Source organism: Tauraco erythrolophus, chromosome 2, assembly GCF_009769465.1.
Source record: "Tauraco erythrolophus isolate bTauEry1 chromosome 2, bTauEry1.pri, whole genome shotgun sequence".
NCBI classification, from domain to species: Eukaryota; Metazoa; Chordata; class Aves; order Musophagiformes; family Musophagidae; genus Tauraco; species Tauraco erythrolophus.
The window spans coordinates 23,409,634-23,436,309 of record NC_141466.1 but is presented as its reverse complement, the minus strand read 5'-3'; positions in this window follow the sequence as shown (position 1 = coordinate 23,436,309).

The window sequence follows — 26,676 nt, the reverse complement described above, 5'->3', positions numbered from 1 at the left end:
GCCTTAATGCTCAAAGTCTGAAAGCATGACAGTCTTTACGGTCAGTTCAGCAGGGCTTGAACTGCATGGTTATAGCAGGAAACCTTTCAGTCCAGAGAAATGATTTCTGAAGAAATGGCTGGGGTGACAGGGCATCACTCAAGCTAATATGAAAAGCTCTTTGTCACCTAAGCATCACAGATTCATACCCCTGGCTGCAGGGAACAGTGGTTTCACCATGCCAATGAAACCTCAATAAAGCTGTATCTCTACATTTGGGTAATATTGAGGCCAATTTCTGAAGATACTGAGGGTAACAGGCTAAGACCAAGCCCACTGCCTCCAATTCTTCTCCACCTCTGTAAACAGGGATCTGTGTAGTCTTTTGTCCGCAAACCTCATGTTTGAATGTAAGATAGCATGAAAAAAAGCAGAATATGAATTAAATTTAGAATTAAAAAGCAGCCTATCTGCGAAACACATTGCCAACACTGACAAGTGCAAGATCTTGACAGCCTTCTGCTTACTGGTATTATCTGTGAAATTCCCAGGAATCAGGTCATTTCAAGACCCCAGGAAGATCACCTCATGTGGGAAATTTAGTGTTACTGTTTCTACAGCACTCCTTCACTATGTCATTCTGTATATGTTTCAAAACATTTTTTCTATTAAAAAGTTTAATCTTAATTCATGTATTTTAAAGACATGCTACTACACCACAATCTCTTTTCAGCCCAGTCTCATTACGAAAGTAATCCTTTCCTCACCATTTCTCTTTTCAGCAAAGCCAAATTCATGGATGAAGACAAGTGTAGTAATAATGTTTGTGCAACTCACACTTGCTGCTGGCCAATCATAGCAAGCATCTAATCAAGTAAAACTAAGGTTTAAAAGGCTGACACCAAAGAACGATCAGAGAAAGTCCATCAGTGTAAATACCCTTTATAAATGTAGGTTTCTGAGTTCACTTCAAACCAGAAATTCAGATCTCAAATATTATGATGCTATTTCTATTATTTAAAATTTTAAGAAGAATCTCATGATACTGTAAAAAAAAAATCTTATTATTTTATGTTATACATTTACATTTTATAGTATTTCAAGGCCTTGGTTTTGTTCTAATGGCAATTGTACAAAGGATAACCCAAGCTGACACTCCTCCAGGCATCTGACAAGCTGACATTGACAGTATTGTAAGCTGCAATATTACTACTATCTGCATGAAGACAAGGCAATATCTAAAAAGCTGGCCCTGCTCTAGTTTTCAGTGTCAGACCCACTCATCCTTCCATTCTAAACAAATATATTTATTAAAGCTATTGCAAGAAAAGTATTCTCTCTAATATTTCACAGATAAAAACAAATGGTCCAAATGGATGTGAATTTACTGGCTGTGGAAACACCATGCCTTTGCTAAATCTACCCATTCAGCAGACCAACTTGTGTCTCAGGATAGTAGTATTTCTTTGGCTGTGCAATGTTTCAGCTTGGGCATCATCTTATCATATTGATGTCCGTAACTTTTAGTTTAAAACTAATATAAGAATATTGCAAGTGTCCAAGAACACAAGTGTTACAAAAGCAGACAATTCGGAGTTCAGGTTAAGCTAAAAGAAAACACATTAACACAAATTAGTATACAACAGGGATATCTAGAACTTCTGATTTTCTTTTAATGCTTCTGTGTTATAACAATCATACAAATATACCTAGTTCATAAAAGTGTTTGCAGCTCTGAATTGGATGAAAATTACTTTAAGAGCACGTGAAAGGTTTTGGTTTGATTTTGCTGTTGCTGATTTTTTTTTTTTAATTTATTCCTCTGTAACATTTTTAAAAGAGGAGAATTAATGATAACTTTGATTAATTAATTTCATGAGACAGCTATACTTTAGGAAAATAATGTTCTCAGAGAAAAATGGGAATCAGTGTAGCTAGAGCATCCATGTTTCATCTAAAGTGCAAAATTAATGTTCTCACCAGCTATAGTAATCAAGGCTCTTGTGGCAATTCTGAAAATAATAGGGTTGTTAATTCCAGTGTCTTGGTTAAATTATATTTTGGGTAAATCAGTTTACTCTCCAATTCTGGTTAGACAGTTGCAGTCTTCATAACTTCTGCTACATTACCATAAATCAGCACATTCCAAGTAGTTACACTTCAGTGGAAGGGATTCAATTTCCATGTGTTTCGTCTGCAAATTGCTTTAGGATTCTCTGAAATAATAGTAGTAAAAATCATACAGTCAAGGAATAAAATTCCCCCATAGGGTAAAATTTGTTCATTAAGCTAAAAATAACTGTATTATTTATATATCAGGAAAGAATTTAGCTGATGCTGAGTAGAATTTTTACTTCTCAAATATGTGTTAAATCAAAGGATTTGGTTTCTTAATTCCAAGGAAAATATTATCCTTTCCCAAACTCTTTACTTCCCTGCACTACAAATCATTAGGTATGAGGAATTTTTGTGAAAAATATGATTCAAATTCCCCCAGTCTCTTCTGAATTAACTTTGACTGATCAGTCTGAAAAATAAAAGAAGGTATAATTTACCTGATTATATTTGTGATATATTTTACCACTTCATGGTATGACACGATGTGTCAAACTAAAAATAATAATTAAAAAGATTTGGACCTGTCATCACCTTCTTTGTTGATATTCATTCAAATTGTTTTTACTAATTTAATTGATTTCTGATTATCTTTATGTTTGAGTAAAATAATGGCAAAATCACAGATGTTCAGTACAAGAATGAATTATATATGGATTATTTCCCTGAAGTTAAAATATAATTATTTCCTAGTGCAGAGGAAGCAAAAAGGATGGAAGTATCAGGAAGAACATTTCATCTGAATTATTATGTTTTCATTAATTGTGTTATAGTATACTGTTAAGCTAAGAAAATAAAAAAGGAATTTGTTCCCTACACTACATCTGAATGTTACACATTTGTTTTTTCTTAAGGAAGTAAATGTCTTCTTTTTTTTTTTTTTCTTGGTAGATATACAGTAAATAATAATACTGTATGTTGGTTTGGGGTTTTTTTTTGTCCAGGGAATTGAGATTTTTTTGTGTTTAACTAGACAATGAAGAAGTCTCAGAAACTTAGTTTGATTCTAAAATCTATCCAAGTAGCCCTTTGGTTTTGGTTTCTTTACTAGTTTTGTATTACTAATTATTTAAGTATTTTGTAATCACAATTTTATCAGAATCAGAATACAAAAACCCCACACATCCCAACAAACAAAGAATCAGACAAAAAAAACCCCAAGAGTTAAGTTCTGTCCCATACCTCTTTAAATGATTTAAAAGATCTTTTGTGGTCTCTGATTCAGAGCTGTTCCAGAACTAAAAAAGTTTATAATTTGGAAAGAAATGGTACCTGGCTCTCTTTGTTGCCTTATAGGTGCCCAGATTTTTTCCCTTATTTTTAGACAATGAACTATTTACTGTCACTTCCATATTTCTGTGCTTCCCAAATGAATCCCATGCAATGGAACATTTAATCTGTCACAAATTAGAGTTTTCAGGTGATGGCACTTTGATGAAAACTTCCAAGGAGCCCTCAGGTTTATTATTTTGCTTTTACATCAAGTATCTTCTACTTTGCTGTTGCAAATTGATAGCTATCAAATCGTTTTCTGTTTGACACATAGTTTGAAAGGAATCTGACAGATGATCCCAAACACCTCTATGAGTTAGAATGCCACTAAAATTCATTAACCATAACATGCTTCCGGTGAGGCTATATGTATTACAGCACTGCTTAATCACAAGCTTTAACAGATGCCTCAGCATGTTGAACTGCAGCTTTTCTATTTTAATGACTGGTCTTTTTTCTGTGATCATCTAAGATGTCTTTGGCAGACTAAATAAAGGAAGGAACTAACCATCATCATCTCTATGGCTACAACTGAAGATCTTCCTGAAATGCGAACATAAGTTTTCCACTTTTTCCTCCCTGCTGTGTTGATTTCTACTGCTGTCTTTTTCCCCTCACCTGTCTTCAATCTTTTTCATTTTACGTTCCACCTATTAAGAGCCTGACTTAGCAAAGCAGCTGGGGGAACATAGCTGGACCAATTTGGTACACTAAAAGCAGTACTAATGTTCAGTGTTTTTTCTAACAACTTAACTGCAGGAAAGTGAGAAAGTGACTGGATTTTTTTTTTCTTTTTTTTTTCTTTCCTTTTTTTTCTTTGCCCATGTATATATAGTATGTGATTATTAATACTTAGTTTGTTGCATCCTAAAAGAAACTGGCTAAATCAGACCAAAGAACTTGGAGGAAATGTCTGAAACGATTAACACTTTTCCACAACATTTTCAATAAAATACTCTTAAAATTTAGAAATAATAGTTTTAGGGTTTTTCTCTCCCCTCATTCATATAGGGATTTTATATTTAACAAAATTATAAGGCAGTTCTTTAAAACAGCATATTTTCAACTTTTTGTTTTCAGTTATTTTCTACATGAATATTTCCTGTTGTCTCTTATTTCATTGTATGTGTAATTAATGCTAAGAGTAAATTCTTACTTTGTAATGTGCAACTAATGTAAAAATATCATATAGTAGAAACCCAAACTGAACTAAGTGTCAATAATGGGGGGAGGGAATGCAGCTCAAATATCTTTAAAATCTGCCTAATTTGTCCAACCCTAATTCTCTAGCAGCTTTTATTTTCTAGCAGCAATGAAAATTTTGTCCCCTTTTCACGTCCCTAGTAATAACTGTAGCAGCCTTCACATAATTGGACTGTTCCAATAAGCTCATCCAGCATATGACATCAACTACTTCTTTGCCAAAAAGTGGTGGCTCTGGATAGAGGACTCAAGTGAAAACAAACAACAACAACTAATCTGTCATCCTGGGAAACAAAGTTGAGACTCATTGATTAGAAGTACAGGTCTCATTCTTGTAGATCCGTGTTTTACGCGAAGTAAACTAAAAAAAAGACATTCTTTTCAGATCAGTAGCAAGAAATTCATTTTGGAATAATTAAGATATTAAGAGGCATCTTAATAAAATACGTAAGACTGTTACATTTAAGATATATGCTTACAGTTACATTGAATTATAAACTATAACTTATCAGGAACACTTAGATTTATTTTTTTTTCCAGAAAGACACAGATCTTACCTAATGCAATATTTTTAAAGGCCTTGAAATAACATTCATTCATTACTGAACAAATAACTAGATCCTGTCCTTCCAAACAGCTACTAACCTAAATGAAGTGCAAAGACACAAACTGACTTAGAAGTGTACTCATGTAAGCTATCTACCTATCTATCGTATCGATTTGCAAACCAAGTGTTGTGGTTTAGCCCAGCTGGTGGCTGAGCTACCACGCTGCCGCTCGCTCACTCCTCCTTCACATGGAGGAGAAAATCAGAACACGAGGGGTGAGACCAGTAGGTTGGGATAAGGATAATTTACTAGAACAATATCAGGAAAAGGAAAGAACAGGGTAAACAACTATGAATGTACAAACGCGAAAACAAAAGGAACTGAACCACCATGCAAAATGCAATGAACCTCCTGCTCCTGATCACCGAAGCGAACCCCTCCCCCAGCTGCTCCCCCAATATATTCTCTGAGCATGACGCTACATGGTATTGAATAGTCATTGGCCAGGCTGGATCAGCCACCTGAACCGTGTCCCTTTCAGCTTCCCGTGAAAAAAAAGCTAACTCTTTCCCTGCCCAACCCAGGACACCAAGGAAGATGGTATCTAGTCTCTGAAAGGTAAAATGCTATTCTGAGGAAGAAGAGATCATCCTTTCGTCTTTATGCGCCTTGTTCCTAGTTCCTTGGCTTTCATGGCCGTAATAAGTTCTTTGGCCTTTGAAATGCTGAACCCTGCCATTAATATTATATACTTAGAAAGGGTGAGGTAGGGTAAAACATGCACAATTTTATGAAGGATTTGAGGAAAGAAATTTTTTATATCATATTTTTCTACAGTGTTTGCATGACAGTGTTCTAACACTTTACTGTATCATCCAGATAAACCTGCTATGTAAAATGACAGCAATAATAATTAGGAAAAGTGGCAGCAGATACTTCTACTCTATACTCAGGAATAAGTTCTCTACACTGTCATTCATATTACGCACAAAAGATTGATGTTCATCATCATCATTGACTCTTGGTGATACAGCAGGTGAAGTAGACAGCCATGCCTTAGATAAAGCAATTGCTATTACCAGCCTCGGACTTCATAGATTTCATAGATTTCATAGATTTCTAGGTTGGAAAAGACCTTAGAGATCATCGAGTCCAACCATCCCTAATCCCCATTAAACCATATCCTCAAGTAGATCATCCACCCTATTCTTAAACACATCCAGGGATGGGGACTCAACCACCTCCCTGGGCAGCTTATTCCAGTGGCTGACAACCCTTTCAGAGAAGAAATACTTCCTAACATCCAACCTGAATCTCCCCTGACTAAGCTTATGCCCATTTCCTCTTGTTCTATCACCCATCACTAATGTAAAGAGCCCTTCCCCTACCTCCCCACCATCTTTTCTCAAGTATTTATAGGCCGTAATCAGGTCTCCCCTCAGCCTCCTCTTCTCCAGGCTAAACAGCCCCAACTCCCTCAGCCGCTCCTCATAAGTTTTATTTTCCAGCCCCTTGACCAGTTTAGTCGCCCTTCTTTGGACTCGCTCCAGGAGCTCAATATCTCTCTTAAAGCGAGGGGCCCAAAACTGGACACAATATTCCAGGTGCGGCCTCACCAGTGCCGAGTACAGGGGCAGGATCACTTCCCTGCTCCTGCTGGTCACACTATTCTTGATACACGCCAGTATCCCATTGGCCTTTTTGGCCACCTGGGCACACTGCTGGCTCATATCAAGCCGGTAGTCAACTTCATCTTTTTTGCCAAACCTTTTTATCATCTTTAAAGATGTGATTTTCTTGGATTTTTTTTCCTGCGTTAATAGGCAGTAAAATAGCTATTTAAAACCACTATCATGGTTTAGACTGGCCAGCAACTAAATGTCACACAGCCACTCACTCACTCTCCTCCACCTCCAGGAGACGGGGAAGAGAATTAAAGGCGAAAAGGGAGAGAGACCCATGGGTTGAGATAAGAACAATTCAATACTACTACTACTATATGAATATATAGAATATAGAATCATAGGTTAGGGTTGGAAGGGACCTCAAAGTTCATCTAGTTCCAAGCCCCCTGCCATGGGCAGGGAAACCCTCCACCACACCAGGTTGCTCAAAGCCTTATCCAACCTGGCCTTGAACGCTTCCAGGGATGAGGCATCTACAACTTCTCTGGGCAACCTGTTCCAGTGCCTCACCACCCTCAGAGTGAAGAATTTCTTTCTTACATCCAATATAAATCTACCCTCTTTTAGTTTAAAGCCATTGCCCCTTGTCCTGTCACTACATGCCCTTGTCAAAAGTCCCTCTCCAGCTTTCCTGTAGGCCCCCTTTAGGTACTGGAAGGCTGCTATAAGATCACCCTGGAGCCTTCTCTTCTCCAGGCTGAACAGCCCCAACTCTCTCAGCCTGTCTTCGTAGGAGAGGTGCTCCAGCCCTCGGATCATCTTTGTGGCCCTCCTCTGGACTCACTCCAGCAGCTCCATGTCCTTCTTGTGCTGGGGACTCCGGAGCTGAATGCAGTATTCCAGGTGGGGTCTCACGAGAGCTGAGCAGAGGGTCAGAATCACCTCCCTCCATCTTCTGACCACGCTTCTTTTGATGCAGCCCAGGATATGGTTGACTTTCTGGGCTGACAGTGCACATTGCTGGCTCATGTTGAGCTTCTCATCCACCAGCACTCCCAAGTCCTTTTCCTCAGGGCTGCTCTCAATCCATTCTCTGCCCAGCCTGTACTTATATAATTATAATAATATATACAAACAAGTGATGCACAGTGTAATTGCTTACCATCCGGTGACCAAGAACCATTCCATCCTGGACTAACAATCCTGAAACAGATAAGTCCCAACACCACCATCCCGGACAAGCGAGAGGCCCAAAAAGAGAGTGAGAGAGAAAGAGAGCACTCTGAGAATGAGAGCCCCTGGAAAAGCAAAGGCCCTTTTTTCTGGTCAGTCCTCATTTTTATACTGGATATGACATTGCATGATGTGGAATACTTCATTGGTCAATTTAACCCTCAATTCTAAGTCTACATTCGAATCACAGGGGGAGCTGTGGACCGTTCATTCCAGTTACACTTCCCCATCAGCCTGTTGTGCTCCTGCACACTGGCAAGAGCACAGCAAGTTGAAAAGTCCTTGAGGTCTCAATGTCAGCTATAAACATCAGTGTGATATCAACATTCTTCTCATTATGAGTTCCAGACTAAAACTAAAACACAGAGCTCTTCTAGCTGCTAAAAGAAAGAACTAGCTCTGTCCCAGCTGAAACCAGGACAATCATACACTCATTGTTCAGGATAACTTCTTAAAACATAATTTTTTTAAAGGCATGCCTTGAGGATGACATTAAGTAGAATCTCTAAAGCAGTAAGTTGTCTCTGTTACAGATTTTCTTGTCAACTAAGAGAGATTACACCCAGATGCTCTGTGTTCCTCTTCATTCTTCATCCTGGTTGAGTCCTGCTGCTGAAGGCAGAGGTCATAATTTTTGGTGTGAGTCTGTAAGCCTTGCATAATAATTCGAATTTTTACAGTTCAGGTCATTCTTTACCTTTACATAGAAATCAAATCAAACCAAACCAAACCAAGCAGAAAAATACATGCCTACTCCCACCCCCCTGAAACCCCAAAACATATCTTCAAGCCGTACAATTAAAGTTTAGTCAAGTACTTTCCATGAACCATTCCTACACCTTACGTTGTCCACTAACAAGTTTCTGCTATTCGGTATCCACAGTGTATGAAGAAGGGTGTTCATGAAAATCTTGGCTTATGGAGGAAGGTAAAACAAATTTTCATTGCATTTGACAACTCTTCATTGCACCAGTTTTATTTCAGCAGTGTTTTATTTGTGGATGACAGTGCTGAAGCTAAAGCCAAGATATGCCAAAAAAGAGTACAGACCACAGAATAAAAGCAAGATGACTAATCAAATAATGCTTAGAGATCCCTCTATATGGATTAGAATTGACTTTTTTTTTTTTAATATATACATGAAACTTTCTTTTCACTGGGGAAGTAGAGGAAAAAAAGGCTGTCACAGAAGAGAAATTGAAGAGTCAATGCAGAGGATAAGATGAAAGGAAGCTGTGAGTATGTGTGTTCAGCAGGAAACAAAAAGCTTTAATACATGAATAGAATCTATACAGAATTAGCCAAGCTAATGGTCAAGTTATATGTAAGAGAGAGGGTAGAAGTGAAATCAGAGGGCAAAAATATTGCTTAGATGATCAAAAGATGTATTTTTGTACAGGGAGTGATTAAAATGAAGAAACCAGAGAGGATTAGAATAGAAGTGATAATTAGAACGGGCTGTTCATTTTTCCATTAACTCTCGTATCGAAGCTGTCCTGATTTGCAAGTTTATGATTTTCTAGACTTTTAACCCAGATTCATCACAGGCAATTTGCTTACATTTCATCTAGAAGTCATTAGTAGACCCCACAGGTAGAAGTGCTTTGTGCCTGCAATATGATATTGCTTTTACATGTCTGAAAAGGATCCATCTTTTCATCATTTTTGGTTCATGACATCACCAAGTTATACATATAAAACAAAGGTGGATTTATCTAAATAATGAAAGGCTGAAATCCTGCTGAGAATTAAATTAATATTCATTTATTGTAGTTGAAGAAGCTATGATAGGTTTCTCTGATGAAAACAAATAAATAATTAATTGAAGAAATTGTTTTCACTCCTTGTTGGACCATGTGGCTCTGTATAATACTTTTATAGGGGATTTAGGGGTGATGGTGTTGTAACAGGACTAGTTAATCTAGATAACGGGTTGTGGAAAAAATGATACATACTAATTTTCATGCATTATGTGCTAAGTAGTATATATTATTAGTTTCAAGGGGAAAAAAGAGGAAGAAAAGGAAACAGGCTTAATATTTTATTATTAATCCTGTAATAATATTGTCATTTATTTCAACATTTGTCTGTTTCTAAAGCTGTTAAAAACCTCAAGCGATAGACTGGAGTTTCAGTCAGTCACTTTCAATCAATCAGTGTATTAAAAAACATACATTTGAGAGTAAAAAAAAAAAAAAGGAAACAAATCAACATATAAAACCCAATCACTATTTCAATTTGGGCTCTTCTAGTTACCAAACAAATCAATAATTAATACAGTCCTGAATATTTGGACCATTAAGGAGCTTAGGAAAGGATGTTATGTTAGATCACACCCTCCAGGTTCCCCTGTCCATGCTAGAAAGAGAGCTGCAAGTGTTCCTTCACTAGTGGCGGGGATGTCACACCAGGTACTTCCTGATGACAGGAACAAGTCAGACAAAAGCAGAAAAAATGTCCAAATTATGGCAGTCAAGACAGAACTACTTTACAAGTACCCCGGAGCCACACTAATTACATCATTTCCTTCACTTTATGCCTCCTTTTCTCCTGCTTTCCCTTCCCACATTCTTCTCCATTTATGACATTTTGCTCCCTCCAAGTAAAAACCTGCTCCTGGTTGTTTTTAACCCATTGGCCCTCGTCTACTCTTATGATAAAACCTCTTTTGTTATTTATGATAGGATTACCATGGTAATCTCTCTTCAGTCCATGATTCACAAAGTCATTATTCTATTTTTGCTATCTACAAGATATCTCTCACACTATTGTTCTGTTAGTGTACCATAAATCAGGGTTAACCACCTGCTTAGACTTTACTTTCTCTTTGATTTAAGGAACATTCAGCAGTTTTTCATGTTGTTGTCTTATTAATGTAACTATATGGCCAGAAAAGTCATTTGTCTACAAAGCTTAGCAGCATTAGCTTCCATTTCCAAACAGAAAAGACCCTCTGTATTGGTCCTCGCCAAGGTGTGGGATTCATTACAAGTAATTTTAATGATTTAAAAGGTGAGCCCAAGCTTGACCAGTTGATCTAGTATAGTAAATGTGCAGATGCCTGGAGACAATTGTGCTAAAGAAAAAAAAAAGAAATAGCCTTACTCTTGACCTCAGTAGCTGGTGGTTACTAACCTGAACCCACTGAGTTTGCAGAAACAGAATGTGTTTGTGTGTGCGTGCATGTGTGCATGCGTGCAATCCTTATCCTACTCATTCTTCCATCACCCTCATAGGACTGATTCCTAGGTTTAAAGTGTTCAAAACGTAAGCAATGTTTAAATAACTTGGGAAAATAATTCTAGAAGCTGCTACTGACAGGAGACATCCTCCTAAAACTTCTAGCAAGGAGCCAGTGGAGAACCAAAGGTAAAAGGAACTGAATTTTTCTCCAAAGGCACAGCACTATTTAAACTCTGTCTAAATCAAAACACAGCTACAAGATTATATGAAGTTCTTACTTGAAGAAAATTTGGGTTTTAGCTAGATTGTGTTCAATCAGATAAACATAGTCAATTATGATGGCGAAAACTTTCACAAGGAAGCAATAAAGTAAGCTGAAGACTACTAAATTGTTTGGTGGTTTTGTTTTTTCTTGTTTTACAAAATGCCATTTTTGTTCTGCTATATGTTTTATTTTTACTTCGTTGCACTATAAAATGTTAGCATCATGAAAAAACATTTTTTGGTTCTTCCCTCATTTTTTCACCTTTTTTCTCCCCACCGTTTTTTTTTTTTTAATGTTTAATAATTATTTTTTCCTTACCTTGCTCTTTTTTTCTAATTATTCTAAATATTCTAATAATTATTCTAATTATTCTGATTCTGTTATTTTTAATTCTTTTCCATAGCGATATTTTCCCTTAATTTCTCATTTATAGGAGCATAGATTCTTTTATTTATTCTTCTTAATGAAACAGTAAGAATTTATCATGCTTTCCTCCCTGCAAATGGAAACAAATAAATAGATATTTTTAGCAAAACAATGACAAATTCTAAACTTTTTCCATTTTCTCTATATCTCCAATGTATTACCCAAGAAGCCAAAAATAAATTTTATGATAAGTAAAAATGTATTTACTTACTTGAGGGGCTTCCCCAAATGTTTGTAAATGGAAAGCATACTACGAATACAGAAATAAAGAATTAATGGAAGTTGTACATAATGACTTGAGAAAACATGTTCCTATGCCTATTCCATGATCTAACCTATGTATTAAATCTGGTTGAATCAAGCAGCATGGAATTAACAAAAGGAAAGGGGAAAAGAAGAGATTCCATAAACTTGTAATAAACACACACTGATCAAAATCTTCTAAATTCACTCTTATTTCATGTATTTTTCAATGTAATGCAATAACTCTTAAAAGCACATTTTCTAGACACCAAAAATCCACAGTGCTGGAAACAGAACCAGCACATAGTGTCTCTTATGGCTTTATAGTGTTACGTTGCATTACTCAATGTTTCAACTGCTTCTGGGAAAACTTTTTCAACATCTTTAGCCTTAGAAAACTGTATTCTTCCTAGTGTAAAAAAAAAAAAAAAAAGAAAGAACATAATTAATTTTAATGATCCTGGAAGTATTCTGATTTTTATTCCCAAATGTTTAGGGATTAGCATGAAATCTACACTTAGGAAATCAGTCACCACAGTCTAGAGAAGGGAAAATATACATATATATATATATATATATATATTCCCAGACTTAATTTTTCAGAAATAAACTTTCTTGTGAGTTCATCCTTGTTCCAAAAGGAAAACTTTTCTTTTTCTTCATTCTAATATTCTAGGACTTTACACTGTATTCAGAATAAAACTGCAAATAGATTCTGATATTGGAATGTGTTGAAAATGTACCTACACAAGAAGGAACCTAATTCCTTGAGTGCATGTGACTGACACCTACACAGAGGCATGTTGATGCCAGTACCTCTTAGGCTCTAAGTACTGGACTTCCTGTTTTCCTGCACGAGAGGACAAAATTTGTACACTGCTTGCTTTCTTTGATGAGACAAGCCCCCGAGAAACAGCTTTCCTCTTGCTTTTATCACAGTGAGCTGCCACACTCCAGTCACAACAGGAGCTATGCCATCCCCCTGCTTAATTCAGGAATCATGCTGGTTATTGCATCCCAGGTCAAGGAACTGATAAACAGTTCAGATCATACATTATCTTCAGCTGACACAATCTTTTGCCCTTCGTGCCCATAGAGAAGAGTGCTGCAGTAACAACCTTAGACATCGTGCTTGAGACTTCACTTTACCTAGTTTTAACTGTCTAAAATCAGGTGACTAATCCATATCATCATCTAGTATCCCTCTAGGCATTTAAAGAAGGTGACTCACCCTATCCAACAATACATGTCCAAGATAGCAAGGACGAATTGTCAGTTGGAGTGCCTTTCTCTCTTCACTGACAGTCACAGAAGCCTGCCTTCCCTAAAATAGGTACATAACTTTAGATGGAGCTAATAAAGCAAGATAAATCCACTTCCACAGCAGAAAATATAGCATAGCCCTATGAATATAAATAACATTTCCTAAAATTCTTGGAGTCTTGATTTCAGACTAACCAACATATTACATATTATAATGTATTTTATTTTCTCTTTGTTTTTTAACAGGTTATCTGTAATAGCCACAAGTCACACTGGTCAATGCAGACATTACAAACAGCCAGTGTTATTGTGCTGGTAAACCTATGGATTCCAGCATTAGGTAAAGGACTTTCTTGGCGCCAAAGAAGATGAAGTTTACAGAAATATGAAAGTAGAAACTTAAAATAAAATTTCCAAACTGACCTGCCTTAGAAATTAGACTTTAAAACGTGAATGACTGGAACATAATTGTACCACTGAGACTGATTTGTTTGCAGACTTGATTATTTAAATTATAATAAGCACCCATTCAATTAGTAAGTAAGTTTTCTCAATATGAAGCCCTACCAACAAAACATAAACTGCACAAATAGTAGAGTTAAAACTCCTGGAGACCTTAAAGCCTTCAGCTTAAATTCTTCTTTACATGCCGGGAAGACCAAAAGGCAGCTCTGTAGATTATACAGTTTAAAAAACAAAAAAAATAGCCTGTAGAAGACAAGCAGAATATAAGAAATACACCATAAAAGAGGGACAAATATCAAAAGATGGCGTGTCCTATGACACGACTGAATCAGAATGTGTCAAGCAAGTATATTGCCAGAATATTAACTGATTAATAGTTGTGTAAAATACTTAAAAGAGTGACTAAAAGGTTACTGACAAAATTGAAGGCTAATCTTTCTACTGAAGAAAAATTTAGGACAATTTCTCTTTCTCAGGGTACAAAAGTAAAAATATACCTTATAAACTATATATTTGTTATTTTCTCAGCTAACTACTGGATGGCATACAGATACAGTAGCAATAGATGCGATATAATAATTTAATCAAAACAGAATATCTATCCAGCCTGCTACTGATTCAGGTCAATTACAATGCTTAGTTCTTGTATTAAGTAATAACAACTAATCTTCTTTTTGTAATCTTTATATTCATAAACAAAACATCTACATTTTCTTCAAACACTGAAAGTAATTGCATGTATGTACAATAATGTTGTGCTTACCTCTACTACTGGAAGCGTGGGACAATGATGACAATAATGTACAAAAGTGAACAGTAAGTTAGCAATATTATTGATTCAAGGTATGGTCTCCAGTGTAACTTTAACTTAAGCTGAGCTCACCTTTGCTCCTAAATTCATGACTTTTGGAAATAGTTCTGAAGAGCTAGAAAAGTTACCAGAAAACAGAAAGCAGAATCAATCTAGGACTGTGAAACTGCTGAGATCATTGCCTCTGGTCACTCTGTTTTATTTTTCAGGTAACTGCATTCAGCAGTACTTTACAGCCTATACACCCTGTAGTCTACTACTAGTGGAAATTAGGTGCACGCTGTCGTCTTCTTCTGACATGAGGTGACATGCAGAGAAATGCATTCTGGATATTATGTAGGTGTACAATCCTGCAATTAAACATAGCCACTAGGACTGGAATTTAAAAAAGGCAAACACGCGACTGAATAGAGACTCAATCATAGAATCCTAGAATGGTTAGGGTTGGAAGGGACACCAAAGATCATCTAGTTCCAACGCCCCTGCCATGGGCAGGGAAACCTTCCACTACACCAGGTTGCCCAAAGCCTCATCCAACCTGGCCTTGAACACTTCCAGGGATGGGGCATCCACAACTTTTCTAGGCAATCTATTTCAGTGCCTCACCACCCTCAGAGTGAAGAATTTCTTCCTTATATCTAATCTAAATCTGCCCTCTTTCAGTTTAAAGCCATTGCCCCTTGTCTTATCACTACATGCCCTTGTCAAAAGTCCCTCTCCAGCTTTCCTGTAGGCCACCTTTAAGTACAGGAAAGCTGCTGTAAGATCACCCTGGAGCCTTCTCTTCTCCAGGCTGAACAGCCCCAACTCTCTCAGCCTGTCTTCATAGCAGAGGAGCCTCAGCCCTCGGATTATCTTCATGGCCCTCCTCCGGACTTGCTCCAGCAGCTCCATGTCCTTCTTGTGTTGGGGACTCCAGAACTGAACACAGTATTCCAGGTGGGGTCTCACGAGAGCAGAGTAGAGTGGCAGAATCACCTCCCTCGACCTGCTGGCCACGCTTCTTTGAATGCAGCCCAGGATACGGTTGGCTTTCTGGGCTGCAAGCTCATGTTAAGCTTCTCATCCACCAGCACTCCCAAGTCCTTTTCCTCAGGGCTGCTCTCAATCCATTCTCCGCCCAGCCTGTACTTGTGCTTGGGATTGCCCTGACCCACGTGCAGGACCTTGCACTTGGCCTTGTTGAACTTCATGAGGTTTACACAGGCCCACCTCTCCAGCCTGTCAAGGTCCCTCTGGATGGCATCCCTTCCCTCCAGTGTGTCTACAACACCGCACAGCTTGGTGTCATCATCAAACTTGCTGAGGGTGCACTCAATCCCACTGTCCATGTCGCCGACAAAGATGTTAAATAGCACTGGCCTCAGTATTGACCCCTGAAAGTATTGTCAGTACTTTCAGTCCGAAACCCTTCTGAACAGGGATTGGAAACATACCAGCTGGTAATTAACCTGGTTTTCTTTAAGTTCTCCAGGATAAGGGTTGAACTCTTCGGGGTTCCATATCTCATACTCCATTTCTACATGTAGTGAAAGTGTCATGTTCTAGAATCCTAAAACTAGGAACTATTGGCTAAAAAATTTATCTGTGATGAGCCTAAAGGCATCCAGGGTATCCAGTAGCTCTGGATCACAAATGCATCACAAATGCACCTACTGCAGCCCACAAACAAAGGCTGACTGTGGAGCTGTTGGTTCAGTAAATTCAAGCCCATCAAATAGATTCATAGATTCATAGATTCATAGATTTCTAGGTTGGAAAAGACCTTAGAGATCATCGAGTCCAACCATCCCTAATCCCCATTAAACCATATCCTCAAGTAGCTCATCCACCCTATTCTTAAACACATCCAGGGATGGGGACTCAACCACTTCCCTGGGCAGCCTATTCCAGTGGCTGACAACCCTTTCAGAGAAGAAATACTTCCTAACATCCAACCTGAATCTCCCCTGACTAAGCTTATGCCCATTTCCTCTTGTTCTATCTCCCATCACTAATGTAAAGAGCCCTTCCCCTAACTCCCCACCATATTTTCTCAAGTATTTATAGGCCGTAATCAGGTCTCCCCTCAGCCTCCTCTTCTCCAGGCTAAACAGCCCCAACTCCCTCAGCCGCTCCTCATAAGTTTTATTTTCCAGCCCCTTGATCAGTTTAGTCGCCCTTCTTTGGACTCGCTCCAGGAGCTCAATATCTCTCTTAAAGCGAGGGGCCCAAAACTGGACACAATATTCCAGGTGCGGCCTCACCAGTGCCGAGTACAGGGGCAGGATCACCTCCCTGCTCCTGCTGGTCACACTATTCTTGATACACGCCAGTATCCCATTGGCCTTTTTGGCCACCTGGGCACACTGCTGGCTCATATCAAGCCGGTAGTCAACCAACACCCCCAGGTCCTTTTCCGCCAGGCAGCTCTCCAGCCACTCCTCCCCGAGCCTATAGCGATGCTTGGGGTTTTTATACCCCAAGTGAAGGACTCTGCACTTGGCCTTATTAAAGCTCATGCCATTGGCCTCAGCCCAACGATCCAGTCTGTTCAAATCCCTCTGAAGGGCCTCCCTACCCTCAAGCAGATCAACACAGCCTCCCAGCTTGGTGTCGTCCGCAAATTTACTGAGGGTACATTCAATCCCCTCATCCAGGTCATTGATAAAGATGTTAAACAGAACTGGACCCAGCACTGAGCCCTGGGGAACCCCACTGGTGACCGGCCTCCAGCCGGATTTAGCCCCATTTACCACCACTCTTTGGGCCCGGCCATCCAGCCAGTTTTTAACCCAAAGGAGGGTGTGCCTATCCAGGCCAGCAGTTACCAGTTTCTCCACCAGAACACTATGAGAAACTGTATCAAAGGCTTTACTGAGGTCCAGGAAAACTACATCCACAGCCCTTCCCTCGTCAACCAGGCGGGTCACCCTGTCATAGAAGGTGATCAGGTTTGATTGGCAAGACCTGCCTTTCATAAACCCATGTTGACTGGGCCTGATCACCCGGTTAACCTGTATGTGCTCATTAATAGCACTCAAGATAACCTGTTCCATGACTTTGCCCGTCACCGAGGTCAGACTGACAGGCCTGTAGTTCCCCGGATCCTCCTTCCGCCCTTTTTTGTAAATGGGGGTAACATCCGCCAGCCTCCAGTCCAGCGGAACTTCCCCAGTGAGCCAAGACTGCCCAAAGATAATGGACAGGGGTTTGGCAATGACATCCGCCAGCTCTCTCAGGACTCTCGGGTGGATACCATCAGGCCCCATAGACTTGTGGGCATCCAGCCGAAGGAGCAGATCCTTGACCCGTTCCTCTTGGATCACAGGAGCTTCGATCTGCTCTCCCTCCCTGCACTCAGACACCGAAGGCCAGCTCACCTGGGAACTGCTGACCTTATTATTAAAGACTGAGGCAAAGAAGGCATTAAGGACCTCAGCCTTGTCTTCATCCCTAGTGACTAACGTACCCCCTGAGTCCAGTAGGGGCTGGAGGTGATACAGGCTTTATATAAATATACATGCAAATGTCATACTTCCATCATTCTTCTTTTATTTATGCAGTTAAAACAGGTTTTGTTTGTAGGTCTGAGAACTTTTCAACAATGTGTTTTAAGTAGCTTAGCCAATATTAGCTGCTCTTGCACATTGCTCTCATTTCATGCTTTTAATTGACATTATAATTACTAAAGCAATAACTGTATCTAGTAAAATAAGACAATATTCCCTAAAAGAAATTATTTAGATCTTTACATCTTCTTATATTTAAATATGGAAATTTAAGTTGGTTTTATAACTATACAAATATATGCATTATATAACAATAAGCAAGTAAGAACAAGCCCTCTCTTCCAATCTGCGGAAGGTTATGTGTTCATGTAATTCCAGGCTTCAGATATTCAGAACATTTCTGGAAATCTCAGAGTTAAAGGCTCCAGGATGCTTTTTAACTTTCTGGTTACAGCTGTAGACAAATAATATGACCTCTGTATACTCCATCGTTACCGGAAAAAAGTAGGTCTTATGACTGAAAGGACAGTTTAATAGGTAACGCAAAAGCTGTATGTGCAAACAAATCAAAACAAGGACTTCATTCACCGTTAGTTCCCTGCTAGCATCAGACAAAATGAGTCTTCAAATCTGATGCATCCTTAGGTGCTAAAACATCACTTCTGTGACTTTTTAAAAAGTGTTCATTTTTCTGTCCTCTGCAGAATGAAATCTCAGCTTTGTATTTTTGTCCTTCAAAAGATTTTTTTTTACTAAGTAATCGTATTCAGATAAATTGTTTAGCTTCTAAATTTGTTGCAATATCTCGCAGAAGTGATAGGTTATCATCAGCATTATGCTGATTGAAAACATCTGCTTATGTAGTCAAACAAGCAAAACCATTTTCAATGTATAAAATCTGAGCAAGAGAATAAGGTTAAAAAATTATGACTATACCAGAAAATCAGTGTCAATGCTAACAATGCTAATCAAGCAGCAAAAGCAAAGAACAAAGCCAATCATGTTTTTTGTCTCTGAAAAAATATTATTGTTTTTTAAGGAAAAAAATAAAGCATTCAAAAGGACAATGTTTCTTTTGCATTCATTAGGGATAGAATAGGCATATAAAAATACGATACTGAAGGACTTCCATATGTACAAAAACTAGAGAACAGGTTGAAGATTCACACTGAAGGCAAAAATATAAGATTGATTAGTGCATTCTATTGATCTTAATATGAATTAAATTGCATTTATTTTTCAAATAGTTCTTATTCATATTATTTAAGATCAATGTCAACAACATACTGTTGTAGGAAAAACTATAGATGAACAACTTCAACACAGCATGCAGTTCAGCAATATTGACCACATTTCTCTTCTCAGGTTTGTTAAGGAATTTTAGCTGTTTCTCAAAGAATTCTCAACATATGCAAAATACTGAATTTTGAAGACTTTGCAGATTAAGCACTGGCATGGTTTAGCGCAGTGGGCAGCTAAGCCACCACGCGGTCAATTGCTCACTCCTACCCCTCTGTGAAGTGGAGAGGAGAAAAAATTTAGTGAAAGGCATGAGGGTCGAGATAAGAACAGGGAGGGATCACCCACCCAACGGACTCGGCTTGGGGACAAATCAATTTAATCCGTTAACAGTTACTTGAGAGGATAACAAGAAACTAAGCCAGATCTTAACAAAAAACATCTTTCCCCCACCCCTCCCTTCATCCTGGCTCTACCCCCTCCCCACAGCAGCGCAGGTGGAAGGGAGAATGGGGGAGTTGCAGGTCAGTTCATCACACGTTGTTTCTGCAACTCCTTTCTTAAAGGAGGAGAACTCCTTACACTCTTTCCCTTGCTCTAATGGATCCCCTCTTTACGGGACATAGTCCGCAGACTTCTCCAACGTGAGTCCTTCCCGCAGGATGCAATCCTTATCCATCAGATTGCTCCAGCAGGGGCTTTTCCCACAGACTCACAGCTTCTTAGGGTGTAGCCACCCGTTCCAGCATGGAGTACTCCATAGACTTCAAAAGCATCTCTGCTTCGATGTCAGTTTCCAGCAGTGTGGAGAGTCCTTCCCATGGAGACAATCTATTATCTCCCTTAGGCACAAGCATCTCTGCTCCAGCGTGGGGTTCTCCACAGGCTACAGGTGGATCTCTGTTCCACTGTTAATCTCCGTGGGCAGCAGAGGGACCACCTGTGATCTCACCAGGGTCTACAGGGGAACCTCAGCTCCAGCATGCCTCCTCCTGCTTCATTTTCACTGACCTTGGTGTCTACACAGTCGTTTCTCTCAGATCTCAGTCCTCTCTCCGCTGCTGCCATGCTGAGACCGACCAGCCCAGTGAGCCTCGGTAGTCCCGGCAGGACGGACTCCACCCAGTGGGCACCCCAGGAGAGAGGCACTTCAGAGCTTTCCAAGCCACACTGCAGCAGCCATCTCCAATCGAGTGATGGCAGCCTAGTGTGGGCAGCCACCCACCTGGGGGATGGGGCCCAGCCCCCTGCCTCCCCCCTCTCTTCACTGTAGGTCTAGTCTTGGTTCAGGCTCCTTTGTCCCCTTCTTCAATAAGGCATTCGCAGAGGCACTGATTGACTCAGCCCTGCCCAGAGGGGAGGGGGGTCCAACCTGGCCAGAGACCAGTTCAATCAGTTTTGGAGTCCAGGAATCTTCTTTCAGCTTCTCACAGGGGCTATCACTGCAGCCTCTCTCCTGACATTAAAACACCATCACGTAAACCCAGCACTAATACTCACTTGAGTGTTTCTACAATAGTAGATTTTAAAGAACAGTTTTGGAACATATTTAATTTGCTTCCCCCTATGATGGTATTTAAAACTGTATAAATTAAGGTGAATTAAAATAAATAGTCAATTTATAGTGATTCTTGGTCCTAATCTGTTCCATCTTTCATATGACAAATCTTAATTATTTAGAAAAATTATCCAGTTTCTTTCTTTCTTTTCTTTCAGCTCAGATCCTCATATCTCACATTTCCAATGATCAGGTAAACAGAGCGCACTTTACTCAAACATTTTCAAAACCTAAGAGAACTGAAGTTTTTTACACATCATGAATAATAAAAAGTGATTTTAGTAGTCATACTGCAACAGTCAAGCAAAATAGAACTGACTCTTAGACCCTAGTTTTTCCCTTGTCAGGAGAAAACAGGATCTCTCAGGTAATGATATTTAGAAATCTGCATAAATCACCTCCTTTAATATCCGCTATTTCCTTCCTTCCATTATAGCTCTCAAATGGTCTTTAGGATGCAGCAGCCTTGATATTAAAAACTACAGATATAATTTGCTATCGGTTTGTCTACTTTTCATAGTTTTTGGCAAATTTAAATCTACTAGTCTGTCTGATATTTTATTGCCCATCTTCCTTAGATGAAGTTCAATAATAGAGGTATGGAGACAAAAAGTTGCTGAAAATTTTTCCAAATTCCATAGATTACTGTTGGGTTTTATGTTGGAGTACCTCTGACACTTTGTAATCTTGCATGAAGTCTACACTGACATATTTGAGGTATATATGAAATTTCTTTGTCTTTTCTGGCATCCACAAATATTTTTTTTAATTTTAATCTATTGAAAATAAAAACTGTAAAATTATATTTTCCACATAAAAAAATCCCACTCTCCTCAAAAAAAAACCAACCCAAAACCACCCAAAAACAAAACTAGAAGGGAAATATGCATATACAGTGTTCAAATGGGAATATGTAAAAAAAAAATTAAAAAAAACCCAGAGAAATAACATGATTCAACTATCTTATAATGTATACTTCCCCTCTTAGATGACATCTGAAAATGGTAGGTTCAATGTTGCATAAATGCACATTAGCGTATTACCTTAAGTATCACTGTGCTGCAGATGTCAAGTTATCAGTGACATTAATCAATAATGCATGACGAAACCATGTTGTAAAGAAGATGCTGGTATTCAACTCAGTATGACTTCATTTATAAATATTACTTAAGGAGTGAAAGTACAATAGGAGAGAAATCATTATAACTGAACACTTTTTCTATGGAAGAATGTAAATTCCCTCATATGAAATCTGTGCATGAGTTATGTTACCACAACAGATAGAAAAACAGCTGTCCTCTTGAACTTCTAATGTTAATCAATTCTTGACAAAACTTGCTAATTTCACAGAAGAGCATGAGGGATTCAATATACAGAAGCATGTTGAAAGTTTCAGATTAGAAAGAAGATCAATTGAAAGCACATTCGTGCTTTAAATTACATTTGTAGCCAGTTCTACAGCTGTTGACTGCCAGCTCCCATCATGGTTACTTGATCACAGAATAAATCGAGCAACGAAACTGAAGACTATCTTTTGCTGCCATGTAAAACCAAAGTCCTTATGTTTGATGTTCACTGTTATCACATGATAAAAAGAGAATTGACTATAAAGTTTGAGGAAAGACAAAGTATATAATGCTAGTATTTAAATTCTTTGGCAGTGAGAGAATCAGTTCCTTGTAAATAAAATGTCACCTTTTGAAGCTAACAGACTCATCAGGGATATACTATTGAAATTAAATTAAAGAAACAACAACAACACTTTTAGAAGATATAAAATAATTTTTGATACTCTTTCGGTGAAATATCTTTTTTGCTATTATACCAATGAATTATTTTATGTACGTCTGAATGAAGCTATGAAGAAAACAGTTTGGAGCTAAGAAACCCATCTCTTCCCGGTTAACTGAGACAGATTCCAGCTTTTAGCTTACGCATCAGCATGGACAAGTCTCTCCTCAAACACTCAGAATTAACCTGCAATCATTTCTTTCTTGTCTATAGCACCAAATACGTGTGACTCCACACATATCCAAGGCCATTATAGCTTATTCATCTTCTGTTTTAAAGAATATGTCTAGAAAGCTGCACTGCCAGCTCTGACGTCTGATAAAATGAGAATCCCCAACCAGTACTTGCAGTAACATTTGAATCCATGTCTATATTGTGTGTGGACCAAGTCCAGGCAGACATTACAAACTGGAGAATCATACTGAGAGACTAATGGCAAAAAGCTCACAAGTGCAAAGCTAGCGTCATTATAAAGAGTGAGACCATTCATTTGGCTAACTGTTTCCAATCACTGATCATGTTAATTAGGAGAATGAGGCATGAAACAGCAATAGGCTAGAGATCTTGCCAATACATTTTATTTCTATGCATGGGTATATGAGAGACTGGGTAGAAGCCTTTTTAAGATTATCACACCACTCTGCTATACTTCCTCCTGGCTGAAAAGGGAGCCCTGGGTTGGGAACAGAATAGTGACATGCACTTTTTCTACTGCTCTTTAGCATCTTTCATCTCAATTCCTAAAGGGTATCTTATGTTAAATTATATTTGATTAAATACACAATATTGAAGCCATTTACCCTCTAAGAACTATCTTACCACCAGGCTATGGAGTGAATTGAGTTGTGGTCTATGTATAGTTGATGACACACGGTACAAACAGCAATAATCTAGCAATGAACAATGAAAAGAACAACCCACAGGAAAGAATTCTGGTATACTGTTCTGATGTGGTTGCAGGCATCTCTTCACATTGTAATGACAAGGTAAGCCCTAACCAACAACTCTTTGTGTAGGTAACTGTTTGTAGTACTCTAGAGTCTACTCCATGGACTGTAAAGAGTCCTAGTCACCCACTGGATTTCTAAATTTCACTTTTGGGAGAAAATAAAATGTAAAATAAATATAGAAAGGCACAGGAAAAGGTCCTAAATCTGCTATCACTTTTCCCTACATTGAAGAAACAACACAGGAACACATTCCTTTGATGTTTAGATGTCAGGTAATATAACTCATGTTAGCATTTTGATGTACTCATTTACCTATTGTCTGATATAGTCTGTGAAAAGTGGCAGTTAAAGAAATTGGATCTAACTACCACTACATGGTTCCATCTCCCATTTGCTAGAGTAGGCTCCGGTGTTCTAGACCAGAAGTTCTCAAGCAGAAAGTATTTTCTTGCTGCAAAGGCAAACTAGAAGTAAAACAGGACACCAGATCGACAGATAGACATTTTAGTTCATCTGTTACTACCATTCTGCACTACAATGAAGCATTTAGGTACCAAAAAGAAGCTTAAAATGAAAAGACATTCCGATATATTTTTTAAGATTTAAAATGCTCACAATTGATGACTCTTTGTAAGACAGTTATGTCTGTCAGAACTGCAAAGTTATACTTTCAACACATTGTCTGGGGCTTTGACTTTAATTCCTTTGCTTTAGTGACAAATGTGAGCAAAAGTGCATTTAAAGACAACCCTCCGGGTTCACTACAAAAAAACCAATGATGGTTTCCATGCTGTTGCGAGACAATAGCATTCAGGTTTAAAGGCTGGTGAATTCTGGTACTTGCTGCCAGTACTGTGATGTAGCAGCTACTTTCTGTTGATGAGACTGAGTCATGAGAATTAAGATCTATTCTTAACTGCAGTTGCAGAATATCTCATTAAAAACACAATGAATTGTTAATTCCTTGAATTTGGAGTCAGGTCTTTACAAAAAGTTACTTGGCTACTTTCAATGTCACTTGCTCCCGAGTAAAATGGGGAAATTGAAGGAGATGTTTATAAAGTTCTTTGAGCCATAGTGTTGAAAATTGCTACATAATTAATTCATACAGCGCTGGTTGATGTGGGTAAAGCAACGGATGTTGTTTTCATAGATTCATAGATTTCTACGAATCTATGAAGTCCAGTTTTCCTGGACTTGTGCAAGGTGTTTGACACTGTCCCACATGACATCCTTGTCTCTAAAATGGAGAGACATGGATTTGACAGATGGACCACTCGGTGGATAAAGAACTGGCTGGATGGTCACACTCAAAGAGTTGTGGTCAATGGTGCGATGTCTACATGGAGACCAGTGTCAAGCGGTGTCCCTCAAGGGTCTGTTCTGGGTCCAGTGCTGTTCAACATCTTTGTCAGCAACATGGATAACGGCATTGAGTACACCCTCAGTAAGTTTGCCGATGACACCAAGTTGTGTGGTGCCATGGACTCACTTGAGGGAAGAGATGCCACACAGAGGGACCTTGATAGGCTTGAGAATTGGGCCAGTGCATACTGCATGAGCTTCAATAAGTCAAAATGCAAGGTCCTTCACCTGGGTCGGGCCAATCCTAGGCACAAATACAAACTGGGCACAGAGTGGGTTGAGAGTAGCCCTGAAGAGAAGAATTTGGGTGTGTTTATAGATGAGAAGCTCAACATGAGCCAGCAGTGCGCTCATGTGGCCCAGAAGGCCAACCGCATCCTGGGATGTATCAAGAGAAGCGTGGTCAGCAGGTCAAGAGAGGTGATTCTCCCCCTCTACTCTGCTCTTGTGAGACCCCACCTTGAATACTGCGTCCAGTTCTGGCGTCCCCACCATAAGAGAGACATAGATTTGTTGGAGCGTGTTCAGAGGAGGGCCACAAAGATGATCCAGGGGCTGGAGCACCTCTGCTACGAGGACAGGTTGCGGGAGCTGGGATTGTTCAGCCTTGAAAAGAGAAGACTTCGGGGGGACCTAATAGCTGCCTTCCAATACCTGAAGGGAACTTACAGGAAGGCTGGGGAGGGACTTTGACAAGAGTGTCCACTGATAGGACAAGGGGAAATGGGTTTAAGTTGAAGGAGAACAGATTTAGATTAGATTTTAGGAAGAAATTCTTCCGTACGAGGGTGGTAAGACTTTGGAATAAATTGCCCAGAGAAGTTGTGGATGCCCCTTCTCTGGAGGTGTTCAAGGCCAGGTTGGACGGTGCCTTGAGTAGCCTGGTCTAGTTGAGAGGCATCCCTGCCCATGACAAGGAGGTTGGATTAGATGATCTCTGAGGTCCCTTCCAGCCTATGCCATTCTATGATTCTATGATTTTACAATTTTAATTTAAAAATAATAGTATTCAATATCTTTTTTTTTTGAGGTAGGAATAAAAAGGATGGCCTTTCTTTGGAATCAGAAAATGATTTTATGAATATCAGAAAACTATTTAGAAGGAAAATGGGAGGAAATTGAGACTATTTCATGCTTGAAGAACAATTGACAATGTGTTGCTAGTTAAAGCTGCTGCAAATATTATCCAGGCCAGCAGTAACCAAACTTTTCAAAATTATCTTTTTTCATGTAGGCAATAGTATATTCCTTCACCGCCTGATTTTTAACTGAAGACACACCAGAAGCAATGTGACTTTCACAGTCCAGGCCACTCACCACAGCTTTCTTTGGAGACCTGCACTAGATCATCCTTATGCAGATCTAGATTAAACAGTAAAGCCATGTGCCTGGGACTCAGATAAACTGTAATAAAATACGTGTTCACAGAATTCGCAGGATCTAAATCAGAGCCACAGTGGCTGGGAGAATTCATATGCAAAGTATCTCTGTTTCAGCATTATATTCCTAGGAAACCGCATGATAGTGCTTCAAAATATGTTCTGTTGGAAAATTATATCCTTGACTGTTGTTAATATTCTGATGACAGGAAAGAAAAATGTGAAAATTACACACATAGCAGATTACAAACACTGGAAAAATATATTTATGA